This window comes from Aquarana catesbeiana, linkage group LG13 (genome assembly GCF_042186555.1).
Source record: "Aquarana catesbeiana isolate 2022-GZ linkage group LG13, ASM4218655v1, whole genome shotgun sequence".
Lineage (NCBI taxonomy): Eukaryota > Metazoa > Chordata > Amphibia > Anura > Ranidae > Aquarana > Aquarana catesbeiana.
The window spans coordinates 222546008-222559342 of record NC_133336.1 but is presented as its reverse complement, the minus strand read 5'-3'; the positions used below and the strand labels follow the sequence as shown (position 1 = coordinate 222559342).

The window sequence follows — 13335 nt, the reverse complement described above, 5'->3', positions numbered from 1 at the left end:
TCACATAGAAGTCTCCCCATGACATCAGAGGGTCCCTCATCAAATCTGAGGTCTTCCCATGATATCAGAGGTCCCCAATTACATCAAAGGTCCCCCATGACATCAGAGGTCCCCTCATCATATCTGAGGTCTCCCCATGATATCAGAGGTCCCCAATTACATCAAAGGTCCCCATGACTTCAGAGGTCCCCTCAACACATCTGAGGTCTCCTCATGACATCAGAGGTCCCCATTACATCAGAGGTCTCCCATTACATCAGAACGCCCCCCCCCCAAAAAAAAATCTCACCAGATCCCCCCCTCCTTAACATCAGAGGCCTACCCATTACATCAGAGGTACCCATCACATCAAAGGTCTCCTCATTACATCAGACATCTCCCCATCACCTCAAAGGTCTCCTCTTTACATCAGAGGTCTCCCCATTACATAAGCGGTCTCACCATTACATCAGAGGTCTCCTCATTTCATTAAAGGTCCCTCATGACATCAGAAGTCCCCCATTACATTAGAGGTCTCCTCATTTTAGCAAAGGTCCCTCATGACATCAGAAGTCCCTCATTACATCAGAGGTCTCCCCATCACATCAAACCGCCCCCCCCCCCAATCACACCAGATCCCCTCTTTACATCAGAGTCACCTCTTCACATCAGGGGTCTACCCATTATGTCAGAGGTCCCCATCACATTAGAAGTCTCCCCATGACATCAGAGGGTCCCTCATCACATCTGAGGTCTTCCCATGATATCAGAGGTCCCCAATTACATCAAAGGTCCCCCATGACATCAGAGGTCCCCTCATCATATCTGAGGTCTCCCCATGATATCAGAGGTCCCCAATTACATCAAAGGTCCCCCATGACTTCAGAGGTCCCTCAACACATCTGAGGTCTCCTCATGACATCAGAGGTCCCCATTACATCAGAGGTCTCCCCATTACATCAGAACGCCCCCCCCCCAAAAAAAATCTCACCAGATCCCCCCCTCCTTAACATCAGAGGCCTACCCATTACATCAGAGGTACCCCATCACATCAAAGGTCTCCTCATTACTTCAGACATCTCCCCATCACCTCAAAGGTCTCCTCTTACATCAGAGGTCTCCCATTACATAAGCGGTCTCACCATTACATCAGAGGTCTCCTCATTTCATTAAAGGTCCCTCATGACATCAGAAGTCCCCCATTACATTAGAGGTCTCCTCATTTTAGCAAAGGTCCCTCATGACATCAGAAGTCCCTCATTACATCAGAGGTCTCCCCATCACATCAAACCGCCCCCCCCCCCCAATCACACCAGATCCCCTCTTTACATCAGAGTCACCTCTTCACATCAGGGGTCTACCCATTATGTCAGAGGTCCCCCCATCACATTAGAAGTCTCCCCATGACATCAGAGGGTCCCTCATCACATCTGAGGTCTTCCCATGATATCAGAGGTCCCCAATTACATCAAAGGTCCCCCATGACATCAAGGTCCCCTCATCATATCTGAGGTCTCCCCATGATATCAGAGGTCCCCAATTACATCAAAGGTCCCCCATGACTTCAGAGGTCCCTCAACACATCTGAGGTCTCCTCATGACATCAGAGGTCCCCATTACATCAGAGGTCTCCCCATTACATCAGAACGCCCCCCCCCCCAAAAAAAATCTCACCAGATCCCCCCCCCCTTACATCAGAGTCACCTCTTCACATCAGTGGTCCCCTCATCACATCTGAGGTCTCCAATGATATCAGAGGTCCCCAATTACATCAAAGTTCCCCCCATGACATCAGAGGTTTCCTCATCACATCTGTGGTCTCCCATGACATCAGAGGCCCCCATTACATCTGAGGCTCCCTTCACATCAGGACCACCCACACCAGAGCAACTAATGAAGCTGATCCAGGGCAAACTGGGTCCTGTGCTTGTGGCACCCCTTAGAGATCCCAGATGGTACTGCGGTTGAGAAACACCAATGTAAAGCAGAAGCTGTGTCATTTGATGAACAAAAAAAAAGGAAAAAACCTTGTAATGAAAATTGAGCGCCACCTAAAATACAAAAAACAGCGGTCTGCACTTTCCTGTAAAATCGCATTCCAAATTTGCCGGCTGTTCTCCAGACCCTTTAAAATTTCAGACGCAGATCCTAAACCTCCAGATACAAAATCCCTAAAAGCAGAAATCCCTCCAACAGAAGTTTTATTCTTATGCACGCCATGACAGACCGCACAATCACCGCCCCTACGCTAGAATTTGATTGGACAGAACCAGAAACCCTCCTCCTCATCCAACCAGATTGATTTCTCCTCTCTCTTGGCTCGGGCCTACTTTGTTTTTGCAGTAAACACTGGCCGGGTGTAATCCCCGAGCGCTCCACCAGAGACAGACTGACACTCGTTCCTTCTTTGTCTCTCCCCCCCTCCTGTTCATACGACGTATCCACCATCTTCATTAACCATTAACAATGTATCAATCATTACCGTGTGCGCTGACCAATCCGCCGCAGACAGCCGCTCACATGATTCCCGCACAGCCCCATACTTTGTATCATTATTGTATCCAGTTATTTTATTGTATTGAGTCTAAGATGATGCACACAACCACCTTGATAAATAAGACTTTACACCAGAAGCCCCCCCATCACATTATAGGCCCCCTACTGCACCAGAGCCCCTCTTTAACTTCAGAGTTCCCTCTTCACATAAGAGCCCCCTCCTCCATCACACCAGAGCCCCTCCTTCACATCAGAGATCTCCCCATTATGTCAAAAGTCCCCCATTACATCAGAGGTACCCCATCACATCAAAGGTCTCCTCATTAGACCAGAGGTCCCCCAATTACATTAAAGGTCTCCCCATTACCCCAAAGGTCTCCTCATTACATCAGAAGTCTCCCCTTCACCTCAAAGGTCTCCTCATTGCATCAGAGGTCTCCCCTTCACCTCAAAGGTCTCCTATTACATCAAAGGTCTCATCATTACTTTAGAGGTCTCCCCATCACCTCAAAGGTCTCCTCATTACATCAGAAGTCTCCCCTTCACCTCAAAGATCTCCTCATTGCATCAGAGGTCTCCCCTTCACCTCAAAGGTCTCCTATTACATCAAAGGTCTCATCATTACTTTAGAGGTCTCCCCATCACCTCAAAGGTCTCCTCATTACATCAGAGGTACCCCATTACATCAAATGTCTTCTCATTACATCAAAGGTTTCCTCATTGCATTAAAGGTCTCCCCATCACCCCAAACGTCTCCTCTTTACATCAGAGGTCTCCCCTTTACATCAGAGATACCCCATTACATAAGCGGTCCCCTCATCACATCTGAGGTCTTCCCATGATATCAGAGGTCCCCAATTACATCAAAGGTCCCCCATGACATCAGAGGTCCCCTCATCATATCTGAGGTCTCCCCATGATATCAGAGGTCCCCAATTACATCAAAGGTCCCCCATGACTTCAGAGGTCCCCTCAACACATCTGAGGTCTCCTCATGACATCAGAGGTCCCCATTACATCAAATGTCTTCTCATTACATCAAAGGTTTCCTCATTGCATTAAAGGTCTCCCCATCACCCCAAACGTCTCCTCTTTACATCAGAGGTCTCCCCTTTACATCAGAGGTACCCCATTACATAAGCGGTCCCCTCATCACATCTGAGGTCTCCCCATGATATCAGGAGGTCTCTCATGACATCAGAAGTCCCCCATTACATTAGAGGTCTCCTCATTTTAGCAAAGGTCCCTCATGACATCAGAAGTCTCCCCATCACATCAGACAGCCCCCCCCCCAATCACACCAGATCCCCCCCTTTACATCATTGTCACCTCTTCACATCAGGGGGTATCCATTATATCAGAGGTCCCCCCATCACATTAGAAGTCTCCCCGTGACATCAGAGATCCCCCATGACATCAGAGGTCCCCTCATCACATCTGAGGTCTCCCCATGATATCAGGAGGTCCCCCATGACATCAGAGGTCCCCTCATCACATCTGAGGTCTCCCCATAATATCAGCAGGTCTCCCATGACATCAGAGGTCCCCTCATCACATCTGAGGTCTCCCCATGATATCAGCAGGTCCCCCATGACATCAGAGGTCCCCTCATCACATCTGAGGTATCCCCATGACATCAGAGGTCTACATTACATCTGAGCCTCCCTTCATAGCAGGCTCACCCACACCAGGGCAACTAATGACGCTGATCCCAGGGCAAACTGGGTCCTGTGCTTGTGGCACCCCCTAGAGAACCCAGATGGTACCGCGGTTGAAAAACACCAATGTAAAGCAGAAGCTGTGTCATTTGATGAACAAAAAAAAAAGGAAAAAACCTTGTAATGAAAATTGAGCGCACCTAAAATACAAAAAAAAACAGCGGTCTGCACTTTCCTGTAAAATCGCATTCCAAATTTGCCGGCTGTTCTCCAGACCCTTTAAAATTTCAGACGCAGATCCTAAACCTCCACATACAAAATCCCTAAAAACAGAAATCCTCCAACAATAGTTTTATTCTCATGTACGCCATGACAGACCACACAGTCACCGCCCCTACGCTAGAATTTGATTGGACAGAACCAGAAATCCTCCTCCTCATCCAACCAGATTGATTTCTCCTCTCTCTTGGCTCGGGCCTACTTTGTTTTTGCAGTAAACACAGGCCGGGTGTAATCCCCGAGCGCTCCACCAGAGGCAGACTGACACTCGTTCCTTCTTTGTCTCTCCTCCCTTCCTGTTCATACGGCGTATCCACCATCTTCATTAACCATCAACAATGTATCAATCATTACCGTGTGCGCTGACCAATCCGCCGCAGACAGCCGCTCACATGATCCCCGCACAGCCCCATACTTTGTATCATTATTGTATCCAGTTATTGTATTGTATTGAGTCTAAGATGATGCACACAACCACCTTGATAAATAAAACTTTACACCAGAAGCCCCCCCATCACATTATAGGCCCCCTATTGCACCAGAGCCCCTCTTTAACATCAGAGTTCTCTCTTCACATCAGAGCCCCTCCTTCACATCTGAGGTCTCCCCATTACATCAAAAGTCCCCCATTACATCAGAGGTACCCCATCACATCAAAGGTGTTCTCATTAGACCAGTGGTCCCCCAATTAAATTAAAGGTCTCCCTATCACCCCAAAGGTCTCCTCATTACATCAGAAGTCTCCCCTTCACCTCAAAGGTCTCCTCATTACATCAGAGGTCTCCTCATTACCGTACTTTAGAGGTCTCCCCATCACCTCAAAGGTCTCCTCATTACATCAGAGGTATCCCATTACATGAAATGTCTTCTCAATACATCAAAGGTCTCCTCATTACATTAAAGTTCTCCCCATCACCCCAAAGGTCTCCTCTTTACATCAGAGGTCTCCCCATCACCTCAAAGGTCTCCTCTTTACATCAGAGGTACCCCATTACATAAGCAGTCTCTTCACCACATCAGAGGTCTCCCCTTTACATCAAAGGTCTCCTCATTACTTTAGAGGTCTCCCCATCACCTCAAAGGTCCTCTCATTACATCAGAGGTCTCCTCTTCACCTCAAAGGTCTCCTATTACATCCAAGGTCTCCTCATTACATTAAAGGTCTCCTCATTACATTAAAGGTCTCCCCATCACCCCAAAGGTCTCCTCATTACATAAGAGGTCTCCCCATCACCTCAAAAGGTCTCCTCTTTACATCAGAGGTACCCCATTATATAAGCGGTCTCCTCATCACATCAGAGGTCTCCGCTTTACATCAAAGGTCTCCTCATTACTTTGGAGGTCTCCCCATCACATCAAATGTCTCATCATTACATCAGAGGTCTCCCCATCACCTCAAATGTCTCCTCATTACATCAGAGGTCCCCCCTTCACCTCAAAGGTCTCCTATTACATCAAAGGTATCCTCATTACATTAAAGGTCTCCCCATCACCCCAAAGGTCTCCTCATTACATCAGAGGTATCCCATTACATGAAATGTCTTCTCAATACATCAAAGGTCTCCTCATTACATTAAAGTTCTCCCCATCACCCCAAAGGTCTCCTCTTTACATCAGAGGTCTCCCCATCACCTCAAAGGTCTCCTCTTTACATCAGAGGTACCCCATTACATAAACAGTCTCTTCATCACATCAGAGGTCTCCCCTTTACATCAAAGGTCTCCTCATTACTTTAGAGGTCCCCCCTTCACCTCAAAGATCTCTGCTCTTTACATCAGAGGTACCCCATTACATAAGCGGTCTCCCCATCACATCAGAGGTCTCCCCTTTACATCAGAGGTCTCCACATTTCATCAAAGGTCCCCTGTGACATCAGAAGTCCCCCATCACATCAGAGGTCCCCCCCATCACATCAGACCCCCCCCCCCCAATAACACCAGAACCCCACCTTAAAATCAGAGTCACCTCTTCACAACAGGGGTCTACCCATTATATCAGAGGTCCCCCATGACATCAGAGGTCCCCCATTACATCAGAGGTCCCCCCATCACATCAGATGTCCCCTGCTTGTGGCACCCCCTAGAGAACCCAGATGGTACTGCGGTTGAGAAACACCAATATAAAGCAGAAGCTGTGTCCTCCAATGAACAAAATAAAGATAAACAACATTGTAATGAAAATTGAGCGCACCTAAAAAAAACCCCCAAAAAATCTGTCTGCGCTTTCCTGTAAAATCACATTCCAAATATGCCGGCTCTTCTCCAGATCCTTTAAAATTTCAGACGCAGACCCTAAAAACAGAAATCCTTCAACAGAAGTTTTATTCTCATGTACGCCATGACAGACCGCGCAGTCACCGCCCCCTACGCTAGAATATGGTTGGACAGAAGCAGAAACCCTCCTCCTCCTCCAACCAGATTGATTTCTCCTCTCTCTTGGCTCGGGCCTACTTTGTTTTTGCAGTAAACACAGGCCGGGTGTAATCCCCGAGCGCTCCACCAGAGGCAGACTGACGCTCATTCCTCCTTTGTCTCTCCTCCCTTCCTGTTCATACGACGTATCCACCATCTTCATTAACCATCAACAATGTATCAATCATTACCGTGTGCGCTGACCAATCCGCCGCAGACAGCCGCTGCTATGATCCTCGCACAGCCCCATACTTTGTATCATTATTGTATCCATTCACAGTTCTGATTAGATAAAAAAAGAAACAATGTCATCTCTATGGGGGGGGGCCCCTCTGCATACTGCCCCACATTTGTAGACGGTGAACCCCCAATGCTGCTGTAAGCAATAATCACAATAGGAAGGGATTGGAGATTTGGGGGTGCGGTCTTTAAAATGGGGGGGATGTACACAGAGAAAGGCCCGCTCTATCAGATCTGAGCAGATGTTACCTGGGGGGGGGGGCAGGGACACATTGTCATGTGACTCATCCCCTTTCTTGTTTAGGAGGTAACCTCCACACCTGGTCATATGACTCGGCCCCTCCCTAATATTTTTGGGGTGCTCTCCACAATCATGTGACTCAGCCGTTCCCTAATTTTTTTGGGGGTGCTCTCCCCACCTCTTAATGTGACTCAGCCCCTCCCTAATAATTTAGGGTGCCCTACACATGTGGCCTAGCCCCTCCCTAATGTTTAGGGGTGCTCTCCACATAGAATCATGTGTCTTTCTCTGGGGTACTTTCTACATCTACCCACCTGACTCAGCCTCTCCCTAATATTTTTGGGGGGCTCTCCCCTCCTCATCATGTGGCTCAGCCCCTCCCCAATAATTCGGGGTGCCCTGCACATGTGGCCTGGCCCCTCCCTGATGTTTTGGGGTGTGTCTTTCCTAAAAGTTTTGGGGTGCCTTCTGCATTCCTAATAATTTGGGGTGCTCTTCACACCTGGTCATGTGATTCAGCCCATATCTATTATTTTGGGGTGCTCTACGTACAGAATCATGTGACTCAGCCCCTCCCCCTATATTCTGGGGCGATCTGCATACAGAATCATGTGACTCAGCCCCTCCCCCTATATTTTGGGGCGCTCTACGTACAGAATCATGTGACTCAGCCCCTCCCCCTATATTTTGGGGCGCTCTGCGTACAGAATCATGTGACTCAGCCCCTCCCCCTATATTTTGGGGCGCTCTGCGTACAGAATCATGTGACTCAGCCCCTCCCCCTATATTTTGGGGCGCTCTGCGTACAGAATCATGTGACTCAGCCCCTCCCCCTATATTTTAGGGTGCTCTGCATACAGAATCAGGTGACTCAGCCCCTCCCCCTATATTTTGGGGCGCTCTGCATACAGAATCAGGTGACTCAGCCCCTCCCCCTATATTTTGGAGCGCTCTACGTACAGAATCACGTGACTCAGCCCCTCCCCCTATATTTTAGGGCGCTCTGCATACAGAATCATGTGACTCAGCCCCTCCCCCTATATTTTGGGGTGCTCTGCATACAGAATCATGTGACTCAGCCCCTCCCCCTATATTTTGGGGCGCTCTACGTACAGAATCACGTGACTCAGCCCCTCCCCCTATATTTTGGGGCGCTCTGCATACAGAATCATGTGACTCAGCCCCTCCCCCTATATTTTGGGGCGCTCTACGTACAGAATCATGTGACTCAGCCCCTCCCCCTATATTTTGGGGCGCTCTGCGTACAGAATCATGTGACTCAGCCCCTCCCCCTATATTTTGGGGCGCTCTGCGTACAGAATCATGTGACTCAGCCCCTCCCCCTATATTTTGGGGCGCTCTGCGTACAGAATCATGTGACTCAGCCCCTCCCCCTATATTTTGGGGCGCTCTGCGTACAGAATCATGTGACTCAGCCCCTCCCCCTATATTTTAGGGTGCTCTGCATACAGAATCAGGTGACTCAGCCCCTCCCCCTATATTTTGGGGCGCTCTGCATACAGAATCATGTGACTCAGCCCCTCCCCCTATATTTTGGGGCGCTCTACATACAGAATCACGTGACTCAGCCCCTCCCCCTATATTTTGGGGTGCTCTGCATACAGAATCAGGTGACTCAGCCCCTCCCCCTATATTTTGGAGCGCTCTACGTACAGAATCACGTGACTCAGCCCCTCCCCCTATATTTTAGGGCGCTCTGCATACAGAATCATGTGACTCAGCCCCTCCCCCTATATTTTGGGGCGCTCTGCATACAGAATCATGTGACTCAGCCCCTCCCCCTATATTTTAGGGTGCTCTACATACAGAATCATGTGACTCAGCCCCTCCCCATAAGATTTTGGGGTGATCTCCCCACATGGTCATGTGACTCAGCCCCTCCCCCTATATTTTTGGGGGTGCCCTCCACACATATTCATGTGACCTGAAGATTTTTTTTTTTTTTTTTTTTTTTAGGGTGCCCTCCCCACGTGGTCAGGTGCCCCGCCCCTCTGCTCCTGGGGGGGTGCTCTGCCCATCCAGTCACGTGGTCCCCCCAGTGCGGGATTATTTCGCCAGGCCCCGCCCCTCGGTGGGAGGGGGAAGGGGAGGCGGCGGGACGCACGCGCCGCCTGAACTCTGCTCCTGCACCGGGGCGTGGCCGGGCCCGCCGCTGACGTCAGAGCCCGCCCCCCAGCGCCGTTTCGGGCCAATGGGAGCGCGCTGAGGAAGTGACGTAGGCGGTATCCCTCCGCGGTGAGGCGCCGTGTTCCTCCGCTCGGCGCTCTTTGTGGCGCGCTGTGTGGCGGTGAGAGGGGCGGAGGGATCCGGGCGGAGAGCGAACACCGGAGGCCGGACCAGGAGCAGGTGAGAGTCCCGGAGTGGGAGGGGCCACGCCGAAAACACCCCCCCCGACCGCGCCATCTTCATCCTCCGCACTATATCCTCATGGCTGGGGGCCCCTGGAGGAGGGAGGCCTGTAGGGCCCATATCATGGGGAACAATGGCCGCCAGGGGCCCCTGAGAGGGCTTCTCATCACACACAACACTGGGGGGGCCCCAAAATATATCGAATATCTGAGGGCCCCAGGAGGCTCCACCCATCTAAAAGATCCTCCCATAATAATCCCCATAGGAGGCCCCTCCCATAATATTCACCACTAGAGGCTCCTCCCATAATATACTGCGCCCCTCCCCTTTCTGTAAGCTAATAGAGGCTCCTCACATAATATACACTGCACCCCTCCCCTTTATGTAGGCCAATAGAGGCCCCTCCCACAATACACTGCGCTCCTCCCCTTTATGTAGGCCAATAGAGGCCCCTCCCCTTTATGTAGGCCAATAGAGGGCCCTCCCACAATACACTGCGCTCCTCCCCTTTATGTAGGCCAATAGAGGCTCCTCCCATAATATACATTGCACCCCTCCCCTTTCTGTAGACCAATATGGGCTCCTCCCACAATATATACTGCGCTCCCCTTTATGTAGGCCAATTTCCCACTATACGCACCCCCAGGCCTGGCCCTTTTAAGGGTCACACCACTAAAGACCCCTCCTATAATATTCCGCCTAGAAGGCCCCTCCCTTTTATGTACGCCAATAGATGCTCCTGTAATATATGCTGTGCGCCCCACCCCTTGTGTACAGTCTCCTTTTGGGGCCACACCATTGAGGGATTATGTAATACACCAGGAGGCCCCTCCCAGCTATAGGATCCTTTTTAGGCTCCTCCCATAATTTCCACAGTGGTCCTTTCCTTGATTTAGGCCAATAGAGGCTCCTCCCACAACATGCACTGCGTTCCTCCCCTTTATGTAGGCCAATAGAGGCTCATCCCACAACATTCACTGTGTTCCTCCCCTTTAGACCAATAGAGGCTCCTCCCACAACATACACTGTGCTCCTCCCCTTTATGTAGTCCAATAGAGGCTCCTCCCACTATACATCCCCCCCCCCCAGGCCTGGCCCTTTAAGGGTCACACCACTAGAGTCCCCTCCTACAATATTCTGCCTAGAAGGCCCCTCCCTTTTATGTACGCCAATAGATGCTCCTCCTATAATGCTGTGCTCCCCACCCCTTTTGTACAGGCCAATAGAGGCTCCTTCAATAATTTACATCCTGGGGCCTGTCTCCTTTTAGGGGCCACACCATTGAGGGATTATGTAATACACCAGGAGGCCCCTCCCATTTCTACAGTGTCCCTTCCCTTTATGTAGGCCAATAGAGGCTCCTCCCGGCGCTCCTCCCCTTTATGTAGGCCAATAGAGGCTCCTTCCACAGCATTCACTGCGATCCTCCCCTTTAGACCAATAGAGGCTCCTCCCACAACACGCACCGCGCTCCTCCCCTTTGTGTAGTCCAATAGAGGCTCCTCCCATAATGTATGCTGTGCGCCCCTCCCTTTTTATGTAGGCCAATAGAGGCTCCTGTAATATATGCTGTGCGCCCCACCCCTTTGTACAGGCCAATAGAGGCTCCTCTCATCATTTACATCCTGGGGCCTGTCTACTTTTGGGGCCGCACCATTGAGGGATTATGTAATACACCAGGAGGCCCCTCCCAGCTATAGGATCCTTTTTAGGCTCCTACCATAATTTCCACAGTGGCCCTTCCCTTTTATGTAGGCCAATAGAGGCTCCTCCCACAATATACATTGCACTCCTCCCCTTTAGACCAATAGAGGCTCCTCCCACATCATACACTGCGCTCCTCCCCTTTATGTAGGCCAGTAGAGGCTCCTCCCACAACATACACTGTGATTCACCCCTTTATGTAGGCCAATAGAGGCTCCTCCCACTATGATTTTAGGGTCACACCACTAGAGGCCCCTCACTTTTATGTAGGGCAATAGATACTCCTATAATATATGCTGTGCGCCCCACCCCTTTGTACAGGCCAATAGAGGCTCCTCCCATAATTTACATCCTGGGGCCTGTCTCCTTTTAGGGGCCACACCATTGAGGGATTATGTAATACACCAGGAGGCCCCTCCCAGCTATAGGATCCTTTTTAGGCTCCTCCCATAATTTTCACAGTGGCCCTTTCCTTTATGTAGGCCAATAGAGGCTCCTCCCACAACATACACTGCGCTCCTCCACTTTATGTAGGCCAATAGAGGCTCCTCCCACAACATTCACTGCACTCCTCCCCCTTTATGTAGGCCAGTAGAGGCTCATCCCACAACATTCACTGCGCTCCTCCCCTTTAGACCAATAGAGGCTCCTCCCACAACATACACTGTGCTCCTCCCCTTTATGTAGGCCAATAGGGGCTCCTCCCACTATGCACACCCTCAGGCCTGGCCCTTTAAGGGTCACACCACTAGAGGCCCCTCTTATAATATTCTGCCTAGAAGGCCCCTCCTTTTTATGTAGGCCAATAGATGCTCCTCTTGTAATATATGCTGTGCGCCCCACCCCTTTGTACAGGCCAATGGAGTCTCCTCCCATCATTTACATCCTGGGGCCTGTCTCCTTTTAGGGGCCGCACCATTGAGGGATTATGTAATACACCAGGAGGCCCCTCCCAGTTATAAGATCCTTTTTAGGCTCCTCCCATAATTTCCACAGTGGCCCTTCCCCTTATGTAGGCCAGTAGAGGCTCCTCCCACAATATACGCTGCGCTCCTCCTCTTTATGTAGGCCAATAGAGGCTCCTCCCACAACATTCACTGCGCTCCTCCCCTTTATGTGGGCCAATAGAGGCTCCTCCCATAATATATACTGTGCGCCCCTCCCCTTTATGTAGGCCAGTAGAGGCTCCTCCCACTATACACACCCCCAGGTCTGGCCCTTTAAGGGTCACACCACTAGAGGCCCCTCCTATAATATTCTGCCTAGAAGGCCCCTCCCTTTTATGTATGGCAATAGATGCTCCTCCTATAATGCTGTGCGCCCCACCCCTTGTGTACAGGCCAATAGAGGCTCCTCCCATCATTTACATCCTGGGGCCTGTCTCCTTTTAGGGGCCGCACCATTGAGGGATTATGTAATACACCAGGAGGCCCCTCCCAGCTATAGGATCCTTTTTAGGCTCCTACCATAATTTCCACAGTGGCCCTTCCCTTTTATGTAGGCCAATAGAGGCCCCTCCCACAATATACACCCCTGGTCCTGCCCCTTTAAGGGTTACACCGCTGGGGGCCCCCTGAATATACAGTATCTGACAAAAGTAAGTACACCCCTCAGTCACATTTCTGTAAATCTTTTCTTCTATCTTTTCATGTGACAACACTGAAGAAATGACACTTGTCTACAATGTAAAGTAGTGAGTGTACAGCTTGTATAACAGTGTAAATTTGCTGTCCCCTCAAAATAACTCAACACACAGCCATTAATGTCTAAACCGCTGGCAACAAAAGTCAGTACACCCCTAAGTGAAAATGTCCAAATTGGGCCCAATTAGCCATTTTCCCTCCCCGGTGTCATGTGACTCGTTAGTGTTACAAGGTCTCAGGTGTGAATGGGGAGCAGGTGTGTTAAATTTGATGTTATCGCTCTCACTCTCTCATACTGGTCACTGGAAGTACAA

At 50.1% G+C, this 13335-nt stretch overlaps 1 protein-coding gene across 2 annotated transcripts in view; it reads left to right on the top strand.

The window, feature by feature from the left end:
• Positions 1–9486: 9486 nt before the first annotated feature.
• POGZ (pogo transposable element derived with ZNF domain) overlaps positions 9487–13335 on the top strand; it is a 36894-nt gene continuing 33045 nt past the window's right edge. For both annotated transcript variants that reach the window (XM_073609167.1, XM_073609166.1), the window contains exon 1: positions 9487–9671. The gene's annotated coding sequence lies outside the window, so the exon portion shown is untranslated. The remainder of the gene's footprint in view (positions 9672–13335) is intronic.